Genomic DNA, 20195 nt, shown 5'->3' on the forward strand with positions numbered 1-20195 from the left:
TGTGCTTTAATGAAGTCTGCATTTATCATGGAACCCAACTTGAATTTGTGATCACCTCTCTGAGGTCCATACTGCTCATGGCTCGTTTGTAGCCATAAATATAAATTTCATTATTTCATTAGCCTTAACCAAGAAGGATATGATGTAGCTTAACCATATGTCTGAATCTCTGTTGGTCACTAAGGCCCTCTATAATCTACTTTCTCTTCCTTGTCAACATATTTTTCCCCCAGTTGTGATTTTTTTATTTAGGACAAGATGATCTGATTACAGAGCCTTCAGATTCATTTTCTTTTCCTATTTCTCAGCATGCAATACTCTTTGCTTGACTTTCACTTGCTCCTTGTCTCTTCATATTCGTCTCTGCTTTTTCTGAATAATGATTTAGAGGCACCTAATATGTAATGCTTAATTTTATTTATTCTTATAACCAGTGCTTGTAAATTGATTTATTTATAGTTAGATGAGAGATCGTATCTTGAATGAATTCTTGCTTTCTTTGTACCATGTATTAAGGATGTAGTTGTACTGTTTAAAGTGCAGTACAGAGAAGGAAGAATAATAGGAAGGAAGTATAGAATGGAAGAATAACATGTGAGGGTCCAAGGCAGAAAGATGTAGAAGCATATGAGGAATCAGAAGGTTAGGAAAATCAATGAAATCGTCACTGTTGGAATGGATTATATTAGAGAGTAGGTCAATACAGGTGATGGGGAGGAAGATATTAGGATACCTGACAAATAATGACTATAATTTGAAGATCCAGGAAAGGACTGTGATCTCCTCTTCATCTCCACCTCCCAAAGCACCCCCTCTTTCTTTAACTAAAATAGATTTAAGAAAACTCAATTTTTGGGGCGCCTGGGTGGCACAGCAGTTGAGCGTCTGCCTTCAGCTCAGGGCGTGATCCTGGAGTTATGGGATCGAGCCCCACATCAGGCTCCTCTGCTGTGAGCCTGCTTCTTCCTCTCCCACTTCCCCTGCTTGTGTTCCCTCTCTCGCTGGCTGTCTCTATCTCTGTCGAATAAATAAATAAAATCTTTAAAAAAAAGAAAAAGAAAACTCAATTTTTAAGAAATTGCTTTTTTTCCTACCATCACAATTTGACCTTGTCTGTAAACACTGAGTGGAGTATCTCTTTAATATAATTTGATTGATACATTTTCCTTAGCAATGTAGAAAATAGCACTAAAATTAATTATAGATGTTAGGTTATGCGTCTTTTGGGTTAAGACTCCACCTTTTCTTTATCTGATCTTTTTTCTTTTCATCTATTATGACAGATATATTTCCTGAGATGAAATAAACTCATCTCTTGGGGAGGTTTTTCACTGTGCTAGCTAGCAAAGAAGCTTGAGAGGAAGCAATATCCTATTGTTTTATTCAAGGACAAGGTCATCTTGCCTTGGATTTGGGCCAAGAAACCCTAGCAACAAATAATAGATCTTTTTACCCTGTTAGAAGTGAAGAAATCTATTTTAGAAACTTGCAGTGTATTACATGCACTACTTATATGTGTGAGATTGAAAAAAGCTCTGTCTCATTGTGGAATATATTAAAGAAAAATCCTTACTTTTAGTCAAGAGAAGAACCATACTTACCATCCTTGCTTTTAAATATTGTTTAATAATTTAATAATGGTCCATTTAAAAATAGACTATATAAAAATTAAATCAATTAAGATTAGTGAAAAGAGAATGATCAACTTTAAAAAAAAGAAATGTTTAAAATGCATCATTAGAAGCTCAATTATTTCTTTTCCTTTAACTGTTTAACCATAGTAAGATCACTAGTCATAGTTTTTCGTTCTCATTTAAAATATCATATTTTATATGCCCTGTAAATTTGGTCATGTAGCTATAAATATCCCTGAAATATAACCTGAAATTTCTTCAGTTGATTTCCTTGATTTTAGGTCTGACAACACTCTTAAATATTTTATTCAGGTAATCTGTTTAAGAATCCCTCCAGAGTAATTGTGCGGTTTTCTTCATTTTCCTATTTAATAATAGTCATGTAAAATTATTTTTATGTAATTTAAATCCTTAATGAAGTATGTTTTAGTGCTTTATGTACTTAGTAAAAAGAAAAAGAATACTTAGTACCATCACATCTTTGGCAGTCTTTTGTAAACTTTGAAAAACTTCGCCTATTTAGATCTAATGACCATTTTATCATTATCCACATATTTTATTTGAATTATGGTTTGGTTATGAGCTTTTTTAAAAAAAGATATTTTAAGAACAAAAGAACATGAGTGTCTGGATGTATATATACACCTGTGTGTGTGCGTGCGTGCTTTAAAGGAAAGTTTGTAAATGTGTCCTTCAGGTCCCTGTTAATTTCCTTGTTCTAAGATCTTTCCCTCTCTCTGACTTTATTTTTCTTCAACATTAAGAAATGAAATTTATTTTTGGAGACCTGACATATGCTTGTGATTATTTCCATTTACATTGTTAAAACGCCAGTGCTATTAGTACTGACATAGGAGTTACACAGGACTGGTTAAATATTGGGCCCTTTTTTGGGAACACAGATAAGAACCATGTACAAAAGCATATAAGAGAACATAGATATACATTTATACTCCAAAGCACATAGAGAAGTGATACAACAGAATATGCTCACAAAAGCATTGTGCATCATACAGGTAGTCCTCTTAAGCTCTTGGTCCCTGCCCTTGCCCTTTCTGTTAGTAGAGAAATGCCCTTGCCACCTAGGACTAGTCAGATGTCAACCTCTGTCATTTCTTCTTATTCATTGAACCTGTAGCACAGGCTTTTTATGTTAGTTATGTTGTATTCTCTCTCTCTCTCTCATATATATTTAGTGTGTGTATATGATATATAATGATTGATCTTAATTGTTCAGTCTATTATATGTGTCATATCTGCATAACTTACCAGTCAACCCCTTATCTATGTTTCTTTTGTATGTCAAGTCACTATATAAATATTCCCCATGCCCTTCGAATCTCTTCATTCCGTATCAGTACACCAGATTACACTGCATGTTCATTATAAGGGCTGTTCTCAGAGATGTATTAGTTATGGAGTAACCTTACATTTATTGATTGATAAAGTGATAGTCTGAAAACACCTTTCAGACTAAAGTACATATTCTTTTTTTGTGAACTCTAGAGAAATACATTATTGGTTTATATATTGACTTGGATTGATTATTAAATGAAATACCCCCATATGTATACATATATATTATATATGTAATACATATATAATGAATGTATTTCATGCCTATGTATGTGCTTGTGTAAAATAATTAAAAATAATTAACTCATAATCTCATTTCTAATTTAGGTATATAGAAAAAGCTAGAATTTAACATTCTGCATGGTTTTTTTTAATTGGTAAAGTTAATTTTAATTAGAGAACTTAAAAATACAGATTATGGTGGGAGCACCTTATAATGAATTATTTCCAGTAGGTCAAATTTTCACTAAGTGCTGGTATACAACTTCATGCCTTTCATAATAAACGAAGACAAACATGGCTGTAAAAAAAAAGCTATAGAATTGTAATCTCGATTGCCTCTGTTCTCCTAGAGAAATAGGATGGGTTCAGTGAGACATTTCTACTCTCTGAACTATTTTGAATAAATGAAAGCACTTTTTTTTTTCTGTAATCAGGAAAAATTTGGAGTTAAATGGGAATATTGTGACGTAGTTTTTCCAGGTTTTATGGAACTGAGAAGTGCATAGCACTTTTACTATTAGTGAAGACGAAGATTGCTTGGAGTTATCAATAAGGATTTAGAAGGATTCACTGGGCTTGTAGTGGCTGGGCAAGGGGGGGACCAGGAGAGGTTGGCAGAAGTTGAGTGATGAGTACAATTTACAACCTAGGTTTCTAGTGATTGAAATGTGAAGGCTGAAATTAACTTTTTCTTTATGGCTAATTAATCTCATACTTACTTGTTTTCTTAAAAATACATTTTTCTTCATATTAAGTGGCAATTAAAAATAGGCATTTTATGTTATATTTGTATTATATTAATGTATAAAGTTTCCTATTTCTTGTTTGAATTAATTCCATTTGTGAAAACAATCAAATGTCAAAATTATGCTACTTTAGAGATAACATTTATCTAAATATAAAAATAATTTAAAATTATTTTAGAAGAGCTACCCCCTGAATAGGTAAACTAATTTTTGGTGCTTGTTTGCTTTGTGTTATGGTTATTCAAGTGGCAGTTTAACCTGCAGCTTGTCTGCCTTATTAGTTTTGTGCATAATTTGTAATTTAAAAAATACTTAACTTATATGTTCATTGAAGAGAAAACAGGTGAAGACAAGGACAGAAAAAGAATCACAGTTTTACTAGTCAGATAAAACCATTGGTAACATTTTAATATATAGCTTCTTATTACAGGTATGTTCATATTACACCATAGTATAAAATTTGGTAATAGCATTTTTTCTAGATTTTCCTACCCCCAAAATATATGTAGAAAATATATTTAAGGACAACTGATTTAAGAGACACCTGTAACTAGTATGAAGCTTCTATCCTCAGCTGCTTTGTCTACTTTATAGTTTCAAAGTTTGCCATATATTCTATATTGATATACAATATATATGTTATATATAATATTTTACATTTTGTTATTTACTTAAGAGCTTCTTAAGTTAGTGTTAGAATTCCATCCCAAATATAGAAGAGAAAAAATGCAATGTGATCTTAATAAAGCTTACTCTATTCATATCATTGTGCTTTTCTTGAAGTTTATGAAAAATCTTAAGATATTGGAAGTCAGTATTAAAATGTCAAAAGGAAAAGAAGTGAGCTTTCAAATGGCTTAGCTAAAGAAAATTTATGAACACCTGTGAGGGCATTCCTGTCCTCTTTCCTTTCCACTGTGTATCATGTCTTTTATCGCTGAAACTTTTTTTGTATTCCTTTTAGTTGGGCTTTTTCCCAGATTTCTTTACCTTTCATTATCCTTTTTGCTTATTGTCCCCTTGAAAAAATTAACAACTTTGTATAAATAAGATATAAAGCCTGGTGTTGAAGAACAAACATCACAAAAGTTGACCGTAGTGATATTAAATGAAAACTTACTTTTGCTCTAGAAAAAGAGATATGGATAACTTAAATGTCTCTCAGTGTTTTCTTAGAGCAAGACCACTTAAGCTCTCTCTTTGAGTAGAAGAGAATATAGATTGTAGTTCTCAAATAATAGAAGTGTTTTCAGTGTTAGCTGAATAAAATGTCAAAATAAGAAAACATTGAATGTTTTCTTGTGGATTTTATCCAGATTTCCATAAAAGAGATTTAAAAATATGGTTTGAAAATTTTGCTTCTGGTTGCATATATTTAAATGCTTGGGTGAGCAGTATTGACAAAAAATACATAGGAGTGCACAAGCAGGAATGTTACATATAATTTGAGTAGTCTACAAAGAAGGAAATAGGATTTGAGCTGTGCCACAAATAAGGGCAAGAGATAAGCAAGATGTGAAGAAAAAAGGAAATGGGAGGAATGTTTGCAAGGCAAACAGAATGAGCGAAAGCACTGAATAAAAAGTGTTCATGAACAGTCAAGCAACAGTAAGTATAGATGAGCTTAGCTGAGAGGGATGGGCAGTGGGAGGTGCACACGTTGATGAGAGAAGGCTCCGATTGTAGAGCCCTCTCAGTGGCAGGTCAAAGAATTTTGGCCCAATGCTGTGGATTCAGGTAGTAATTAGAAAGCCACTAATGTTAGAATATAGTGAAAAGTGTGGTATGGCCAGGGTACCACCTGGGATTGTAATGTTCATGAGTTAAGTTTCTGAAGTATGGGCTTTGTTTTAGGTCTTTCTTGAGGGTAGCTAGTAGTCAAACCATTTCTATTGATCTGGACATAGTTGACTAATCATTTCTCCTAATTATATTAGGTGAGCAGCAGGTGGGATGGATCAAGAATTCCCTAAGCTTATTTTCTTTAAAAATTTGTGTGTAATTTAATGAAAATGTAATTTTTCGTCAAATCTAAGACACCATTGATTGATTCACCTTGCTTTAAATAACCCAGTATTTTCTTTTCATTGATTTTAAGATGGATCCCAGTTTCAAAGATGTTAAAATAAAAAAGAAATTGTATATCTTAGAATCAGTGAAATATATCAGTATACTACTTAGTATAATTTTGTTTCATAACATTTGTATGTTACAATAATAGTGTACATATAGTTGTGGAACTAGATATACAAAATCACTGGTCTCGGGAAAATGTATTCTGTATTGGGTCTTGGTTATTTGTGAATAAGACCTCGCTTCTGTCTCAGAGTTGCTCACAGAAGAGCAGCAGGAGAGACACCTACTGACATGTACATTAGTGTTATGTATGGGGCCTAATGGAGGAATATACAGGGGGGCAGCTGGAGCCCACCAGGGGGATAGGAGTGGATGTAAGGAATAAAGGCATTTCAGGCAGACAGATTTTGGAGGTTTTAAGCAGCACATCAGAGTCATCTGATAGAAGAACTAGAAGCCCAAGATGAAATGAGGTTGAAGATGCCCTGCTCCCATATTGGTTTCTATACTGTAATCTTGTAATTGACGTGAAGCTGTCTTTTCTACTTAAAGGAAACTGAGTACTGAAATATGTTAAAAAACAAAACAAAACAAAAAACACTACCCTAGAGATCTCCAGGAGCTCTTAGAACTTAGCAGTGAATGAGAGAAGGGGACTCTCACTTAGGTTCCTAGGAGTACTTTTACTTTCTATCTATAAAAATAACCCAATTTAGGAAGAAGTTTGTACATGAAATAATGAAAACTGTAATCTGACCAGTTGTAACCTGGGTGAAGAAAGTTACACAGAGAGAAGGGATTAGGAAGAACTGTAGCCTAGTGGGCAGAGGAGGGCTCCAGGGCCAGGAACTTGGACTTACGTTCTGGCTTCACCACTCACTAGCTATGTAAGCCTAGCTAATTTATTTAGCTTCCCTATTATGTGGACTCCATTTGTAAAATGGAGATGATATGGTTATGTGAAGATTAAACAAGGTAAAAGCTGTAAAGTGCTTAGAGTAATGCATGGCCCATAATAAGCTCAGTTCCTATGTTTTTAAAGGTGGCTGGTCATCCTCCGTTATCCAGGAGGTAAGGAAAATAAAATCTGTCATGAGACTGTGTTAGGTTTTCCCTTTGCTTAGATGACATGTCCTTATGTTGATTCACCTTTCTTCCTCTGCAGTTTCATACTCAGCAAGCAATCTTCTGTTCATTAATTTAGTATTAGAGTAAAAAAGTAATAGTAATAATGTCATTAGCTAAAATTGAAGGCTTCCTATGTTCTAGGTAATGTTCAAAACTGTTCATATATTATCTCATTTAATCCTCACACCCATATAAGTATATTGTCTTCCTTTTATACACAAAGAAATCAAGGCATAGAGAGGTAAAGTAACTTTTCCAAAGTGATACAGCTAATACGTGGTGGAGCCAGTGGAAGTCTTTATTGTACACGTGTGCATGCATGTGCACACATAAACACAACACACACCCCTGTGCACATGCAGATCTATTTTGGAAGTTGCATGAGGGCACTAAACTTGGCTTCTAGTGCATTGTTGCAAGGATGGTCCAATCCTGTTTTCTATGTATTCTGTGGATTATAATTCTCACCAGAAAGTTTGAGAACAGTGTATTTCTCCCCCTACATTAAGATTTTATTTAGTGTAAGTTTCAAAGGGATTTCGTATGTGTGATGTAGTAATTACCATCCCTACCATAAAATATAGAGTAACTTTACCTTGATCTTGAAGGAAATAAGAGAAATATGTTTTATTCCCCTGTAAATGTGGCTAGAATTACAAGAATGTAATTTTGTATTAAAGAATTACTCTAACTCTTTACGTGGAAGTTTTCTCTTGTTAATTCAGCCTTTTCTGGGTCCCCACACACATCTGAGATTTCCCATCTGTATGGTTCTTCAGAGGTCTTTCACATTACCCTATTTTTATACATCAAGATAGAAAAGAATGCTGTTTTTTTTACTTACTGTTTGGGTGATATGATTGCCCTCTTAATTTGTTTCTAGTGAGATAAGTAATTTATAAGGAGCTAATTTTAGCATTTAGCCAGATGAGATAGTTTTTTTCAGACACACAGCTTTAGCAGCATTGTCTTAGCCATTTTAAATGCAGATAAGTGAATCATAGTTAGGTCCGTCTTCATCACAATTTTGACATTTCTTTAACCTCCATCCCTATAACACATATTCTTGGGACTGTGGAATGTAATACACCTTTTAGAAAGCTGTGTTAAAATATACTTTAACCTGGCCACAACAGTGACCCAAGATCCAATGATTATGGACTCTCTTGCATTAAGAAGACTTTTCTTGGCAGTGCTAATGGCCCTAGGTTCAGTCTCCATTCTCCGTGAAGTAGGATGGTGGGTGGGGCATTGTAGTAGGCAGGATTAGAGGCCATCCGTCAAGGTGTATCAAGTACTGGCTCTGTTACGCACGGGATATATATTACTTCTTATCTCTGTTTTGTTCCCTCCTCTAAGTTCTATCCACAGATGCTGTGGAAGAAGATATTGCCTTCAGTTGGTTTATAAAAAAACTTAATGGGTGGCTTTGAAGTGTTACCCTGAACCTGAGAGCAAACAGGATGCATACCGAAATGACCTAGCATAGCAAAACTCCCTAACAATGCTCATTGCGTATCATCTTCAAGCTTCTAACAGGGATATTTAAAGTAAAATACCTGCTTCAGCCATGAACCTTTCCCCATTGTAATAAGAAGGAACTATTCCAAGTAGGTTTTTGTGTAGTTGAACAGTAAAATACTTCACGTACAAGGACCTCGCTTTGGGTCCTTGTTCTGATGCTCAACTGTTAGGCAAGTCATTTACCTTCTTGAAGTTTCTGTTTTCTCACTTCAAAGTGGAGACATGATGACAGTACTGGTCTCCCCCACAACCTTGTTTGGGAGATTATTAATGATTACAGTAATAGTTACAATTATTTTACTAAGTACCTTACACATATTATTTTCTTTAATTATCAAAATAGTACTAGGACTGAAATGAGACTCTCCCTGTGTAAAACTTGAGGTTTAAATAAGACAAATATAAAAAGTTAATATTTTCAGAATTTGCAGACTCTACAGCCTATGTGAATGCCGTTATTGATGTTAGATTATAATATTCCAGAATCATTTGTCTGTGGGTTGGAAGCTACCTCTTCTTAGTAGCTGTGTGGCAGTAAGCAGATTAGTTAAATTTCTGAACCGTTTTTCCTGGTCTGTAAGGTGCTGCTAACGATGCCTGTTTCATAGGTTGTTTGTGGGGATTACGTATGTGGCGCAGGGTCTGGCATACGGTGGCATCCGTGAGTTTGATTCCCACTTTTCCAGCCAGAAAATTTCCCTTTTCTTGGTTTTTAAATAGAATGTTGACAGTGATATTGAGATTTATCTTTCTTTATCTTGTTTTAAGTTCATAGAACCTGAGTCTCTGTTGGACATCTTAGATCAATTATGATTTGCTTTAAGATCCTTCATTAACTACTTTTTACAGATTGGGACTGGGTTTCAAAATAGCTCATAAAAGATCATAGTTGCTATGAAAAATTCCCGTTAAATTTTCCCTAAATACTTTAAAATTTTTCCCCACTTATTAAGTGATTTTTGTGCAAGTAGAGCTGCTTAGTAAGACCTGTCTTTGTAGTCATTTCGTGTGTGTGTGTGTGTGTGTGTGTGTGTGTGTGTTTGCAAGGAGGTATTTTTAGATAGTTTAGCTGAACAGCAATCTGACGTCTTTAGAGGAGACATCAGTTCATTATGTGGATACAAATTCTATGCTTTCAGCTTTTATACACCAAGTCTTAATTTAAATCTGTTCTTCTTGCCTTTTCTAACGAAAGAGACTATATCATGGTATGTATTCTGTTTCTTCTTAAGGTGGTTGGCCTTTCTAGTTAACCTTTGCTTAGAGAAATGATCAAGGTAGAAATGCCTTTATTTTGCTCACAACTTAATATAGATTATAGAAGCATAGAATTTTGGGTCATATTTAAATATGCCATTTTACATTATGCTACACAGTGTTTTTCTATTGTGATGTGATTCAGGGGATTTAAAATAGTCATTATGGGGCTCATAAATGCTGCTTTCTCGTAAGAAGAAAAATTTAAAGGCCGGAATGTGGGAGTTCTATACCTCTTAACTGTACATATTGCTTTTCGGTTAAAAAAAAAAAAAAAAAGCCTTTTGCTTTGTGAAAGATAATTTAATGCTGAGCATGTAAGAGGGACATGGTTATTTGCTTTCTTGTTGCTCTAAACACAATGTTATATATGTTAAATTACGATAATATTTTCTTTTGTCTGGTTCTTTTCATCTTTTTTAAAATTCTGGGAAAAGAAGCTCTTACAGCTTAAGCAAATTAATATTAGTTGTATGTGACCCTTGTTCTCACAAAAGCGTGCCTTTGACTAATGATAAGCATAGAACTTATATATTTGTTTTTCTAATTTTACTACAGCTAATTTTGGGGAAGTATTTATATAGAAGTTCAAACGATTTTTAAGACTAATTATCAAATATATGTTCTTTATTCGTTTTCCAAAATTTAAAATTTATATTTACTTCATGTCAAAATGTCAAAGCTTGAGTGAAAACTTTTGTTAATCATTCAAACATGTTATCTGCATGGTGTGAAGCTTCTAGGATTTAAAGCATGGTTTTTAATTTTTAATTCAATTATTTGGTAATGTGTGATCTAACCAGGATTTTAGTGCTGTTTTAATTATTGCAGTGGAATTCCTCATGTTTTACCTTATTTTGTAAACATGAAGCTTTATCATAGAGAGATGAGTTTCCAAACCTAAAGAAAGATATGATCTTGGAGAGCGAGGTTAATAATGGACATCTGTCTGAAGATATGGAGAGGTTTCATTCTTACAAAAAAAAAACACAATAAGTAATATATATAGTAGGGTCAGACATGACATTTTTGTAGTATGAAAAACAGAAAAAGGAAATCCTAAAGCCTGACGTTAAAAAAAAAAATCTTTCTTGTTCTTAAAAATTAGTGGTGTTATGTAACCACTTAAGAATTTAGCTGAAGCCCGATATTAAGTGACTCACATTCCCAGCTTCTTAATGATGCTTCTTTACAGTGAAATTCAAGCAGTTGCCAGATTTTTAAGTCATGAGTTCATTCTCCCCCCCCCCAAATTTGCATGCAATAAAAATTGACAATCTGTGCCAAAAAAGGTGTTAACACTGAAATTCTTATATGCTAAGTGCAGCATATTTTATGTTAGGCTGTTTCTCAGTGAAATCATCCATATTTCAATTTAAGAAAAGTGAACAACTTTAGGCTAAAGTTTCTTTACTGAAAAGTGGTATAACAGCTCCTAAATCTGACTTTATTGGAGCCTTCTCCTAATTCCCTTTCTCCTAATTCCCTTAGCACTTCTGCCAGAAAAACCATTGTTGTTTCAGAGTTGTTTTCCCCAAATCAACCAAGAAAGGTACCTGCCTTCTTCTAACACAACAATATAATAACCGTATCAACTAAACATGCTCTCGGGTAAGGCAAGTGTTTTCTTGTCTCACCACTCACTGACTTAAAGGGAGATACATATATCACAAGCTTCTTACACAAATAATGCCGAGGAACCCTTGGGCCTTGTGAAATTGAACACTTCAAGGATTTTTTTTTAAGGTACCTGGTGACTAACCACCCTGGGGAGGATTTAGGTTGGAAATATGAAGGATGTTGTTAATCCTTGCTCCCCCACTCCCACACCACACACACCCACACGGACACACAGAGCAGGTCATCTGCTCTGAGATAAGCAAAGCTGTGTCCTCGTGGGGGTACATAGTATCTGACTTGTCGGGTATTCATTCAAATTGATACCCTGTCCCCCTTTTCCTGAATTAAAGGTGATTAAATCTTTTGTTGTTGTTGTTCCATTCACTTCAGAATATCTCACAGATTTGAAGCATTTAATTAAGTGGAATATATAGAATTCTTGGCAATTGTGTATTTATCACTTTTCCCCTCCTTTCACCACTTAAGTCAGTTATTCACTTTGGAATAAAGATGTCTTAATTTACTCTCTCTGCATTGAACTAAGATTATTTTCCACCTCCTTTACTTTCCATTTCTTATTCCCCAGTTTTCCATAGTTGGTAGAATACATTAGATTAAGCCTTGTTTGGTCATATATGAACATATGCATCTGTCTAGTTTGATATGAAGATATCTAGTTTATAAGCATCAGAGAATAACAGATGTCAGACCGTGGCCTTCAAGAGAAGAGGATACATAAAGGAAATCAGAGATGATGTCTGATTTGCTTGATGTGTTTTGTTATTGGTGTCTTGGTTACTATTTAGTTTTTCTTGATTCTGATCTTTGAGTTCTCTTAAGATGTAAAAGAAAGGAGATTTCTATCTCAGGAGGTTTGTGATCCTGAAAGCATTTAAAGAACAGACTCTATTTACAAAGGCACATTAAGTCAAATGACAAACACCTAGTTCACCTGAACTTTTATTAGGTTTATACATTTGGAGGAGGTACTAGTTATTTTGCAAGTTCTTTAAAAGATTCTGTGAGCAGAATTCTGGATGTTTAAGCTAACTTTACTGTAAAATATAAGTGGATTTCTATTTTACATTCCTGTGGGACTACTTTTTAAATTTTTGCTAGTGTGTATTATTAATGGCTTAGATCAAAAGGGAGAGAAAATGGGATTTTGTATCTCTTGTTATCCCATCTGTTTATTGATTTCAAGAATCTTTATCCCATTACAGTATAAATCAAAATATAGTCTTCCTCATCATCATAATCATCTTGATCATTTATTATTTTTATATGTATTAACATATAAACACTTAATGAGCAGGTGAAAAGTCTTACAAAATTTCGCCCCCCAAACCAGACATCCACTGGTTGATTATAATAAAATTCAAGACTATATATTCAGTTACCCACTAGATATATTGATGTCGATGTTGTCAACTCAAAATATAACTCCTGAGTGTTCTCCCAACCACCATCAAAAAATAAACCCAACCAACCAACTAATTGAGTAGGCCACAAATACCTATGGTTCTTTAGTTTTCCTCATCTCATCATCTTTGGGATTACCATCTATTAAGATATCGAAACTCTAAAGCTACAAATTATCTTTGGTTCTTCACGTTGCCCAAAACTCATTATTCTTCATCAAATCCTGTTTATTCTACCCTTTAAATCATGAATTCATGCTTTTTCTCTCCATCTCCATTACCATCCTGAACCAAGCTTCCATCATCTCACTTGGACTATTCCAGCTGACTCCCACTGTTCCCTTTACTTCAAGTCTTGCCATTTTCACATAGCAGCCTGATTTATCTTGTAAATATGACCTAGACCATGTCATTTCTTTTAAAACTCTTTAGTAACTCCCTCTTGCACCTGGAATAAAATCTGTATTCCCTACAAAGCTGCGTATGAACCAGGTGAGGCTTGCTCTTCTTTGCTCACCTTGTTCTACTTTCCTTCTCGACTCCACTTCAGCTGCCATGATCTTCCTTTTGTTCATTTAACAGACCAAGCCATGGAGTCTCCCTTCTAGTTGTTTCTTTTGCCTGAATCTCGTTTCCTGTGATTTTAATGTGGCCAGCTCCTTGACTCTAAGATCTCAGCCATTTTATAAGTATTTCTGGATTGTATAAGAGACGAATTAATAAAAAGTACAAAAATGCAGATATAGGCAAATATTATTAAGTTCAGAATCAGTGAATAATTGTTTCACCTTGGAAAGATTTTTTTACCCCCCTATGGCTAGATAAACTTAGATGAAACTGAATAGGGTATAAAGTAGGAGCCAGCATACATCAACCCCCCAATATTTATATTAGCAATTCTAATGATAAATTAGGATTAACATTGTTAACTATCAGAATTTTGTTATAGTAAGTCATGCAGTTCTTTAACTTTTACATGAAATACAGAAATAAATATTCACCTAAATAGCAAAAAATTTCTGGTATAAGCTAATTTGGGATAATAAGAAGTTTGAGACATACTATTTAGAAACAGTATTAATATGGATTATATTAAAGATTAAGCTATCTTTGAAGGCCTTCAATATAATTCAGTGCCAAAAACCAGGTAGAGGTACTTGCTTGTGTCCTTACGTGGAAAGGGCTTGACCATTTAGCATTATGAAAATTACATGCTTTTCTGAGAGCAGTCATTGTTTTAAGACACATATATCATGGAATTGAGATTAAAATTAATCCTACATGATTTTTGGTTTATACAAACATCATACATCATTAGTAATGAATTCCAAGTTACTTTTCCCTTTTAGTATCTTTGTGTTTTTTAGAATACTTGTTTAAAAATATTAATGCTACGGTTTATATTGTAGAGAATTTGGAAACTATTCAAATTTTTTTCTATTATGTAAAAGTAAGATCTGGATTCTAGTGTTAGCAGTGCCATGCTAATTCACCTTCTCTGACATCAGTTCCCACAACTGTGAAATGAGATTATGTTAAATGAGCCCCTAAAAATCCTCCCAGGCCTGTCACTGTACTTGCATACACAACCTTGCATTTATATATATAATGCTTTATATTACTAGAATTCTTTCACATTTATCCTCCATTCATTCTCACAGCTCTCTTCCGAGGTGGGCAGGACAGACCTTGTTATGTCTGTTCTATGCTGGTGAGGAAATTGAGTTGCAAGGAATTTAAATGATTTTCTTGAGTCACACAGACAGCTTGGAACTAGCCATATATTCTTTCTATAGTTTCATGTTATAAACTGTGGCCTCCTAATGCTACTCTCTCGTTGGGTGCTTTGTCAAAATAAGTATTCATTTTATTAGGATATTTAATAAGTCATTACTGAAATACCCTGAATATTTTTATAATCTGACCCCTTGTTCCTTGGAAATCTGTTTAGGCACCCACATAACTTATAGGAGGTCAGAACTATTTACTAAATTATTATAGCAACCAGTGCCGCATAACTAATCGCCTATATGGTACTTTAGATAGAATTTTTATCTTTTGAAGAAGTTAAACAGTTGATTACAGAGACCCCTCTAAGTATCACAGTTTAGGTTTCAAAAGGCCATTTTTGTTTGCTGTAACCTAGATGGCTTCCCTCACTCTGTCCTAACTTGTCTTTCTACTTCCATGGCAACCTCTTAGAATCCCTTCTCCCTCCCCACCATCCCTACCAGAATAATCTTAAAACATAACTGGATCATGTTAATTGCTTATTTAAAAAGTCCAGTGTCTTCCCATTGCCCTTAAAAAGGCTACATTTTAGCAGGAATATTTCCTGCTCTTCTGACCTCATTTGTACCACTTTCCCCCTCAAGCATTCTCACTTTCTCCCATCCAAAAAGGATGGGAGACTTGTGTTTCTTGAACATGCCTAGGTTCTTCCCACCTTAGGATCTTTGCCCTTGATATCACCTCTACCTGTAAAGCTCTCCCCCACCCTTATTTGGCTAGATTCTTTGTGTTTACTCATCCCTGATCTCAAATGTCATTTTCTCAGAGCTTCCTTTCCAGGTTGCCCAATCTAAAATAGCCTCCCTGAAAAAAAAAAAAAAAAAAAAAAGATAAAATAGCTCCCTGTTCCCAACCACCACTGTCCATTACGTCACTCTAGTTTTTGGTATTGTCTTTACGGTACTTGCTGATATCTAAAGTTGTTTTGTTTGTTGTTATTTTTCTTGCTGTCCACTCTCAAGCCCCTCCTGCCTCTAGAAATGTAAATTCTAGGGAGCAGGGACTTTGCCAGTCCCAATCATTGCCATATAACTAGCTCCTATAGCAATGCCTGGTTCATTGAAGCAGGTCAATAAATACTTGTTAAATAATTAAGTAGTTGAATGAACCTTACAATTCCGAAGTAGAATTTCAGTATTCTTCATCTGCCAGGCTCCTCTTTTGGAATCTATCTATACAGATAGAAAGTTAAAAAATTTTTTGCCCAGAGGGTTTTGTCCATAACTTTTTTGTCCCAACTTCTAGGAGATCCAAACTAAATATAATGCTTAACTACAGTTACTGTTGGCCTAAGTTTAGTATAATTCCATCCCTCTTCTGTTCCTTGTCTTTTCATTTTATTCTGGTGATCCTACATATAATTGCTGGTAGCAAGGGGTGACTGTGGAATTGGGAAGGGAGAGAACATTGGCAACAGGTGGTCCTTGTACAGTGTCTCTCTAAACTAAGATTAATAGTTCGGTGGTTCGTGCATGTATTAAGTACTGACTATAGCTTAGGCATTTTGAAGCAAGGGAAAGACTGATGAAAAAGGGAGACATATTCCCTTTTGGACTCACCTAGAGAGTTAAATCAGCAACTATTGTAAAGTGTGGTTAGGTTCCACGACAGGCGACATTCTTGGTGTCACAGGAGCATCTTACAAGAACTTCTCACCTTCACAAGGGGAGTTCAGAGAATTAGCCAGCCTGGGGTGAGCGTTCTTCTAGGAGAAGGGAACAGTGAAGACCCAGGAGAGAGTTACAGAGTCTGACTTTTCCATAACCATAAAGAGCTTTAGAGATCTAGTACTACAGAGACTGGGGGGCAGAGAGTGTGAAAAGATCAGGACGAGAAGCTAGTGGGTGCAGTGGTTAGGAGTGTAAACACTCTCATGAGGGTGAAAAGAGTTTACTGAAAGATTTGTGGCAGGGGACTGATAAAATCAGGTGTGTATTTTTCTGTTTTCTTTTAAAAGTTTGCTCTGGCTTTAACATGGAAAAGAGATTGAAAGGGGGAAAAAAGACTTGCAAGCAGCAGCAGGAGAGGACAACGGTGGTGTGGGAGCATCAGAGGGAAGTGGGAGAGTATTGGTAAATCCCCTGTCACTGTGTTGTCACTGCGAGCTTGGCTCATTTTATAAGTTTTTGTTTTTGCTGAAGGTGAATTGATGCAATGTCACTTCCAGGTTATGGAAGTTAAACTGTTTATATCTGAAGACATGTTCAATTTATTAAGTGCTTGTGTGTGTGCGTGTATGTGCATACACACATGCACTGACATCACAGATTATATTAAACCAGTCATAAGGTTCCCTAAGTGTATCTTGATTAATGCTCTTCTATTTTCCTGATTTAAACTTGGGGTAATAAATTAATATGCATACACATACACGCTTAACAGAAAAGTTCAGAGAAAGTAGTTGAAGTTTGAGGAAAGTGAAAGCTTAATGGACTGATAGAGTACTAAATGTTGGTATTAATGTAGGAAGAATGTGCTTTCTAAGAGAGTTGCTCAATTGATTATGTAAATAAATCTTTGCAGATGACTGAGAAGGTCATGAAAAATGCTGGAGCATTGACAGAAGTGAGGGTATTAGGAAGGAGTCTCCTTATGAGGTAACGTGTGTTTGACTGTGTCTTAGTAATTCAAATTATTCATTTGATGATACGGTGTCTAAGGTTTACTAGTCCAAACAAAGAAAAAAAAAAGGAAAGATGAAGGAAAAAGAAAAATCTGTTAGACTTCTTTCAATTTATTCAGTAATTGTTTCTGCTGACCCTGGGCAATGAGTAATGCACCGCAAATGTTCAGTCAGTTCTCCCATAGTGCCCTCCAGACAGAGCTAAAGCAATGAAATTATCTGGTGTGCCAGGGTTGACACATAAAGCCCTTGACAATAAACATTAAATTAAATGTCTTAGCATTGAAGTCCTTGGAAATAAATGCTGAAATGAATATCTTTATCTTTGAAGGAAGAGGAAAAAGTGATACACTAGACACATAAAATTAATACCTACTATTTTTGTTAGTAACTTAAGAGGGATAACATGTAATTATTTTTTGATTTAAAGATTATTGTCTAGCTAAGTTGTAATACTCATCACTGGAAAAGTAGCAGTTGTGGTGGTAGTGTGTGAGTGAAATCTAGAAATGAACCATTAGAGGTAGGATCCGAGACGTCGATTAAAATCAAAGTCATTTCCTCTGTGTGTGTACGTGTGTGTCTCACACAAATGGGGTGGGATTTTTCAGTAAATTAAGTTGTACAGCCAGTGTACCCATGAACAATAACTTAGAATAGACATAGCATCACTCTACCTATGGTGTGTCCATCAAGACAAGCTATGATGCCCTTGTTTGCTGACGACCTCTTGATACAAGCTGTAATAAACATCTTTTTCTGTTTTAAGTCATGTGGAATTGCTCATAAATATTTATCAAAACGTAATATATATTCACATTAAACGCTTTAGAAAAATGTTTTAAATTCATGATGCATACATTGTGAGTGCTAAAAACCCTCCAGTGGCTTCCCATGTCACTCAGGATAAAATCCGAAATCATTACCATAGCTTTCCTACATGATTTCAGCATGGACTGTCTCTATGTACTAATTCCCTCTGGTCTTCTGAGAGCTTTTACTAACCTTCTGTCTATTCCTAAAACATGCCAAGGCCACCCCTGCGTTTGACTTTTGCTCTTGCTGTCCTTGTATTGTGAAATGCCTGTTTCCCCATTATGTATCTGTAGGGTTCAGGCATTTGCTCCATCAAGGTCTTTGAAATGTTATCTTAGCGTTGAGACCTTCTACCCTCTATATCCTGTATCCTATTTTATTACTTTTCAATTTACTTAACTCTGTGTGACATTCTTATTTGTTTGATAATCATTCCCCCTACCCCAGCTTCCTACCACCACACACAAATGCTAGGATGTAAAGTCTATGAATCAAGGATTTTGAGTATATCCGAGCTTCTTCCTAGGGAAATAAAGATTCATTAATTCTTATTTTTAAAAGATTACAACATAAATTTTTATTGAATTATTTTTTTTCTTAAGCAATCTATTCAGTGAAATTTTTGAGTACTTAAATCAGTTGACTACAAGTAGGTGGGTTCTAGACTTAATTTTCCATTTATTTAGCAGTATTTTTTGAGAACAAATAATTACTTTGAAGACTTATATTTCCATCATACGATATTTGTGTCCTGAAATGTGAGCAGATATTAGTGGTCTCCAACTCATAGGTACTGAACAACTCCAAATATGTTTTATACTGTCTTTGATTCTTAAGGTACTATGATGCTTAGTTGATTTTGTTTCTAAGTTGTATAAATAGCTAAGAATTTTTAATAAAATATTTCGTAATTATATTCCTTTGGCTTAGAGATGTACTAGTCTTATCTCACTTTTACACAAAGACAAACATAACATATTATAAAAATATATGGAAGGTAATGTATATGTCGTATATATATAGTATGTATATATATATACACATGTATGTATATTTATAATATATATGTATAGGTGTGTGTTATGTGTATTATTAGATAACATGTATATACATCTATATAATATATATCTAACAAAATGATATAACGGAACTGTTCCTTTAGAAAATAAGTGAAAATATAAAAAATAATTTTCTCATCTCCGTATCACATCTTAGATCTTCCTTGACTATCCTGTGATTCTTCATCACATGTCTCTTTTTTTTTTTCAGTTTTTATTCAAATTCCAATTAACATACAGTGTGATATTAGTTTCAGGTGTACAATATAGTGATTCAACACTTCCACACATCACCTGGTGCTCATCACAAGTGCCCTCCTTAATCCCCACTGCCTATTTCACCCATCCCCCCACCCACCTTCCTTCTGGTGACCATCAGTTTGTTCTCTGTAGTTAAGAGTCTGTTTCTTGGTTTACCTCTCCCCCCCCCCCCAAATCATTTGTTTTGTTTTTCAAATTCCACGTGTGCCTGAAATCATATGGTATGTGTCTTTTCTGACTGGCCTATTTCATTATTTCACTTAGCATAATACACCAGTCTCATTTAATCTTTGTTGAATGCAGCATTTATCACTATTTGACGATTTTCTTCATCATCCTTTTATTGTTTGTCTCCACCCACTAGTTGTAAGATCCATGAGAGCAGGGAGCTTATCTTTCCTACTCCAATGTCTAGAAAACCTGGAATAGTGCCTGGCATACTAGCATAAAGTGAGTTTTCAATAAATGTGTTTAAATAGGTAGAGGAACTCTAAGGTTTATTTTATCCATCATACTATGGATATGGACATAGTACTATGAGGTCAAGATATTTTCAGAGCCCTACCTACTTCTCCTTAAGGAACTTAGAATTTCATTGTGGAAGATTTTTCACAAATAGGTCTCACTGAGTATTTATATGAGTTAAGATATTTATATGTGTT

At 34.7% G+C, this 20195-nt stretch overlaps 1 protein-coding gene across 25 annotated transcripts in view; it reads left to right on the forward strand.

Annotated features, from left to right (window-relative positions):
• The window catches only part of RAPGEF2 (Rap guanine nucleotide exchange factor 2), a 230572-nt gene that overhangs the window by 151545 nt on the left and 58832 nt on the right, over nucleotides 1-20195 (forward strand). The window contains exon 1 of one of the 25 annotated variants that reach the window (XM_026499580.4): nucleotides 17300-17372. The exons of the other annotated variants lie outside the window; for them this stretch is intronic. The gene's annotated coding sequence lies outside the window, so the exon portion shown is untranslated. Of the gene's footprint in view, nucleotides 1-17299; nucleotides 17373-20195 lie in introns of those variants that run through there. 25 annotated transcript variants of the gene reach the window in all.

The sequence above is a fragment of the Ursus arctos genome, unplaced genomic scaffold (genome assembly GCF_023065955.2).
Source record: "Ursus arctos isolate Adak ecotype North America unplaced genomic scaffold, UrsArc2.0 scaffold_11, whole genome shotgun sequence".
Taxonomy (NCBI): Eukaryota; Metazoa; Chordata; class Mammalia; order Carnivora; family Ursidae; genus Ursus; species Ursus arctos.